General features: G+C 56.1%; 1 protein-coding gene across 2 annotated transcripts in view; it reads right to left on the bottom strand.

The window, feature by feature from the left end:
• The window catches only part of Slc29a4 (solute carrier family 29 member 4), a 31452-nt gene that overhangs the window by 18538 nt on the left and 7448 nt on the right, over positions 1-5466 (bottom strand). The window contains exon 1 of one of the 2 annotated variants that reach the window (XM_005367999.3): positions 2860-3048. The exons of the other annotated variant lie outside the window; for it this stretch is intronic. The gene's annotated coding sequence lies outside the window, so the exon portion shown is untranslated. Of the gene's footprint in view, positions 1-2859; positions 3049-5466 lie in introns of those variants that run through there. 2 annotated transcript variants of the gene reach the window in all.

Raw genomic sequence — 5466 nt, 5'->3', positions numbered from 1 at the left:
CCCTCACTGGGGGATTCTAGGCAGGTGCTCTACCACTGAGCCAGAACTCCAGCCCCTCACTGAGAGGGTTTAACAGGTGTTCTACCAGTAAGTCACACCCATTGTAGTTTTGCCTCAGTGTTTCTTGCTTCAGTTTAGATCTGCCTTATCTTTGGAGGAAAGGGAACCCATGGCTGGGAAGAGCCCCAGTGCCCAGGTACCCCTGTGTGCATGGGTGTCTATCTTTTCTCCCTCTAACCTTTATCAGGTGAGTTTTAAAACACTGCTGAAGTGTGGTCTGAAGAGAAAACATACCCGCTCTTCCTAGAGCATGAGATGCACGTAGCGAGGGGCACACCGGGGCACTGGACCCAGACCATGGTCAGAGACAGTGCCTCACTGTCAGCAAGCACAAGTGAGAGAAGCCGCAGAAGAAGCCGAGGCCCCCACCCCTAAGAGACCCCACCTTTCAGAACTACATCAATTATTTCTGGACCTGTGCCACCAGCATGCCCTGTGCCATATCCACCTGTTTTCATTTCTTTGCCAGGTCATTTCTGCAGCTCTCCTGCCTCAGTTTACCCCTTTCCCAGAGCCCAAGGTGGGTTTTCCCCACCAGTTACCAAGTCTTCCTCCTGGATGTGGAAGTAAGGGGCTTGGATCTTCCCTCCATCTATATTCGCTTTAATTAAAATTTAAGGGCATGCAGATAGACACGGGAAAGGAAGCTCTTGTCTCCACTCTAACTCTCAACAAAGTTGTGTTAGCGTCAGGGACCGAGACTCGCGTCTCCTTGGGACTTCAGAGCCTGCCGCATACTTAAACTCTGGGGCCCAAGGAGCTCTGCCCATATTGGTGGCTGACCCCGGAGTGATATAGACAAGAGGCTGGGAACTTCTTCTGGGAGCTGGGAAGCCAGCTGACCCTCCTCTCCAGGCAAAGGGCACCTCTCCTGCTACTTGGTCCTAGTAGCAACATCTGGACTTGGAAGAGACTTAGAAGGGCTTAGGACATAGCTGACGGGGGCTTGAACGACAGTGGTATTGGGTACAATCCTGGTCCCGTCTGTCACTCACCACACACCTGCCTGATCTCCAAAGGGGTGGGTTACGGAAGGCTTAGAATTACCGGATCAGACTCCAGCCCACCAACGCTTCCCACCCCACCCCCCAGATAGGAGGTACTGGGCAAGGGGCCACTGTTGGAATGCCATTCAGTGTCCATGGATCCACCCACCCAGGATGGAACCTCAGTCCTGGAGGACACCTGAGATTCAAAACGTCTGGCCCCTGCTCGGTAGGGGCTCCCATGATTCAGTCTCCCAGTCAAGTCGGACCAGCATAAAAGGATTCTGCCTGACTGAGGCCACACCATCCGGGAAGGCGGATGTGTTCGGCATCCTGCCAGGCTGCTTGCTCTGGCTCAGTCAGCGTGGCGGGCAGCTGCCACCCACACTGTCCCCATGGCTTTCATCTCTCTCCTCTCCCAGCCCCCCACATTTAGCATCCAGGGGCTTGGATCTTCCCTCCATCTATATTCGCTTTAATTAAAATTTAAGGGCATGCAGATAGACACGGGAAAGGAAGCTCTTGTCCACACTCCTGACTTGGGATCTCCTCTGTGCTTGTCACAAAAGCATCGGAGATGACACAGGTCATTTCTCTAGCCCTCAGACCATCCTTGGCACCAGTTCACCCACCTGGAGAGTGACAGAGTACTTCACAGAGAGTGAGTAGGTGGTTGGTGGGAAAAGCTTAGCTGCTCACACTTGGCGTTTTAATACTGATATAAGCTACCCCTGAGCACCGAGTGGGCCAAAGAGGGCTCCTAGCTCTCAGCAGTCTTGTAAAACTAGGCACACAGCGCCAGTCTGCAGAAGGGATGACCAAAAGGAGAAATGCCAAACCCACAGCCAGACAGCTCTAACTGGTCGCTGACCTGGCTGACCACCAACCGTCCCCTTGCAGTTACTGTAGCGATTGAATAGAAAGCTGCTTGCCCCACACCTGAAGCCAGCAGAAGGGGCAGGGAACTAAATTTCACTTGGAAAGCCAACCTGCTCAACCTCATCGGGCCTTGAACTTCTGGCTCCAACCACAAGTCCTGCTTACTAAATGCCCTTGGATGCCCCTGTCCCGTGCCCACTCGTTGTTTAGCGAGACTCCCTGCGCATCCTAAGGCTCCACTCCCGGCTGCAGGATTGTGGGTTTTGAGTCCCTTGAGGTAGCTCCTCTTTGAGAACCAGGGGACAGATGAATGTAACTTCAGTGGCACAGACCGATCAAGGCCTGGGATGCCCGCAGGGCTGAGGGGCAGCTTGGACCCACCTCCCTCCAAGCTTTAGGTTTCTGCAAAGTCCCGATACTAGCAGACCCTGATGTTTCTTCAGCAGGCACCCCAGCAGAACCAAAGTTGGACTTGGGGTTCAAACGGCCCCCAGCAAAGGGGAGACCTCTACGGCAACTCGGAGGTCGTGACCCAGTGCCCAGGCCCCGCCTCTGCCATAACCTTTCCCATGAACTAGAAGTGGACTGGCTGTACGGAAAGGATAGATGGAAGGAAGTGGGTCCGGAAGCAACTTCAGGTGCAAGGACCCCTGGGGTGTGACCAAGAGAGGCTGCAGTGCCACGACCCGGCTCGGCCAAGGCCACCCGCGTTTGTCCCCTTCTAGAGCCTGCGTCCCGCGCTCGCTCCCAGTTGGGATGTAGGGGTTCTGGCACTGGGGGAAAGGACCCCTCTTCCCAGGACAAGGAATGTGGCAGGGATCCCGCGCCTGGGAGGGCGGGAGGGGAGGCGGCGCGACTGGGGCCGCGCGCCGCAGACAAAGGCTCCGACAGGTCCCCGCCGGCGTCTCTCCGCCACCTCCGTGGCGACACTCACCTCGGCCGGCCTCAGGCTGGGATCCTCGGTTGCTGCCCGCCGCCCGCGCCCGGACCCTGCACGCTGCGCCCCGCTCCTCGAGGCTTGGGCCGGGCGCGGCGGGCGTCCTCCTGGTTGTCCCGGTCCGTGGGCCCGGGTCCGCGAGCGCGTGCTGTGGGGGGCGGCGCAGCAGCTGCAGCGAGCAAGCCCGGCCCGTGCCCCGCCCGTCCGCATGGCCCCGCCCACACAGCTCCGCCCACCATATGGCTCCGCCTCCAGCAAAGCTTTCTCCCACCCAGACGCTCCGCCCCATATCTCTGACCCCGCCCCATCACACTACTCCCATTCCACATGGCTCCACCCACGTCCCGCCTCCAGAGGAGCCTACCACCACCCAGACGCCCCTCCCTGTCTCCACGCCTGCGCTTCACCCACTGAATCTGGTCCTAACTCCCATTTTCGCTCCTATTCACTCCGCCCCTAGCCCTACCCTTTCTTCCTATATTCCCCGCCCCATTTTCTTTAACCATGCTCCACCCACTCTACATGGCTCCGCCCATAGCCCCGCCTCTTTCCACTTCTGCTTCCACTTCTCTCTGCTGTCTTCACTCTGGTTCCTGCGGTGCCCTTGGCCAGTCCCAACCCAGACCACAGATCCCGCCCCCTTCTTCTGCCTTCCCCCTCTGCGGGACTACTGAGCCCCACCTCTATTCTTTCCATACCCTTTCTCCTCTCTCTCAGCCTGAGTCCACCATTCAACTTCATTTGCCTAGTCCCACCCCTCATTATTCCCACAGGCTCCACTCCCTCCTTTGGGCCCACTTTGTCATACCTACCTGATCCTGCCTCCAGGTTTTGTATATGACCTGTGTCCCTCCCGACCACCTGCTAGCCCCGCCCATCACTTCCCATAGCCCCGCCCCTCATGACCCTGCCCACAGCCTTCACACGTGCCCCGCCTCCCTTCCCCTTGTACCCCCCCCCACACACACACAGCACATTCCCATTCCTATCCTGCACCATGGCTCTCAGCGGAAGTGCTGCCCTCTACCCACTCACCTCCCCGACTTGGCTCCTCTACAACCCATATCTGACAGCCTAGCACACAGGGTGGGCTTGGTGTCCTTGCTGGCTTCTTCAGTCCTTTCAACCTTCCTGTCAGGCTGTCTTCTGGAGCTTAAGGTTACTATTTGTGACGCTGACCTGGGGCCTGCGCTGATTGCTGCAGAGGGATCTGTTGTGACCCCAGTCCCAGCCATGTGTCCCATGAGGGCCGATAAAAGTGAGGCCAGGAAATTAGTGGGACCTGTCTGTGGGATAAGGGGCCTTCAGGACCAAGGCACAGAGAGATGCCGTTCCTGGAAGCTGGATGCCCCTCACTTAAATTTGGAAACCTGTTTGGTTCTGCTAGTGCTTGGGTTCTTTCTTATCATCTTGCCATCCTCCCTCAAAGAGTTCTGAGGAGTGCCCCCCCCCTTTTTTTTTGGTAGCCTTTCCTTTTGGAGCCCAGGTTGGCCTGGAACTCAGGATCCCTGAGCCTCGGCTTCTTGAGTGCTGGGATGATAAGAGTGCATCACCACATCCGGCTCAACAGAGTGTCAGGTGTACATTCAGGAACAGTGTGTGTCCGCTGGCCTTCCTCTGCAGCTCTGCAAACCCCAGATGAAGATGGCCTATTAGAGGTTCTAGTGAATCACAATAATCTCGCTATGATCCCCAGCTTTCCACAGTCTAAAGCTTTGGTGGTATGGTCATAGCTCAACTATGGCACAGGTCTCTTATCCTAGCACTTGGGAGGTGGTGACAGGAGGATTAGAAATCCAAGGGTCAGCTTGGGCTACATGAAACCCTACTCTACCCCCCCAGTTAAAATAAAGCTTTGCAAGGGCCTCCTGGAGCCCAGGAAGCCACTCCTGTTGTCCTGGGTATGGGAGACTTCCAAGCAGTGTTCCCTCCACGAAAAGAAACGCTAGGGATATTCAGGTATCGTGTTCCATCAAATTCCTGAGATGTGGCAAGACAGAGTGGTGGAGTGGGCTGCAGCACATGGGGAAGGAGACAAGCCGCTGTCCAGTGGCTAGCAAAGGCCACTCAGGGAAAACAGCATCTGAGTTGAGATACTTGAGTGATGGAAAGGACCCTAGGGGACTGTGTCGGCAAGGTCTGTAGCCAGGGTGCTTTAGGCGAGAGTAGCAAGAACACAGTTGCAGAGGCTGGGAAAGTTAAGAGAGCAGTGAAGCCGGGTGTGATGCAGTCCCAGCACTTGGGAGGCTGAAGCTGAGCCAAGCGCACCACGATCCCAGGCCAGCCTGAGCTACAGAGATCTTGCCCTGACCCCTGAAGAACAGAGAGAGGGAGGGGAAATGAAGAAGGGAGAGTGAGAGAGAGTGAGGGAGGAAAAAAGGAGGGGGAGGAGGGGTCAGGAACTGAAATCAGACAAGACCAGGAGGCCATTGGAGCTTGCGGAGATATTTTATCAATGGAGGAGATGAGAACAGATTCAGACTTTGACATCCTTATCTTCCTGAGAAGATGAAGCAGGAAGAACAAAAGTTAAGGTTAGCCTTGTTGTAGAGTGACCTGGAAGCCAGCCAGCCCGAGCAATTTAGAGAGAATCTGTCTTAAAAT

Source organism: Microtus ochrogaster, unplaced genomic scaffold (assembly GCF_000317375.1).
Source record: "Microtus ochrogaster isolate Prairie Vole_2 unplaced genomic scaffold, MicOch1.0 UNK27, whole genome shotgun sequence".
In the NCBI taxonomy this organism is placed as follows: domain Eukaryota; kingdom Metazoa; phylum Chordata; class Mammalia; order Rodentia; family Cricetidae; genus Microtus; species Microtus ochrogaster.
The sequence above is the reverse complement of the archived record's forward strand: the minus strand, read 5'-3'. Positions and strand labels throughout refer to the sequence as shown.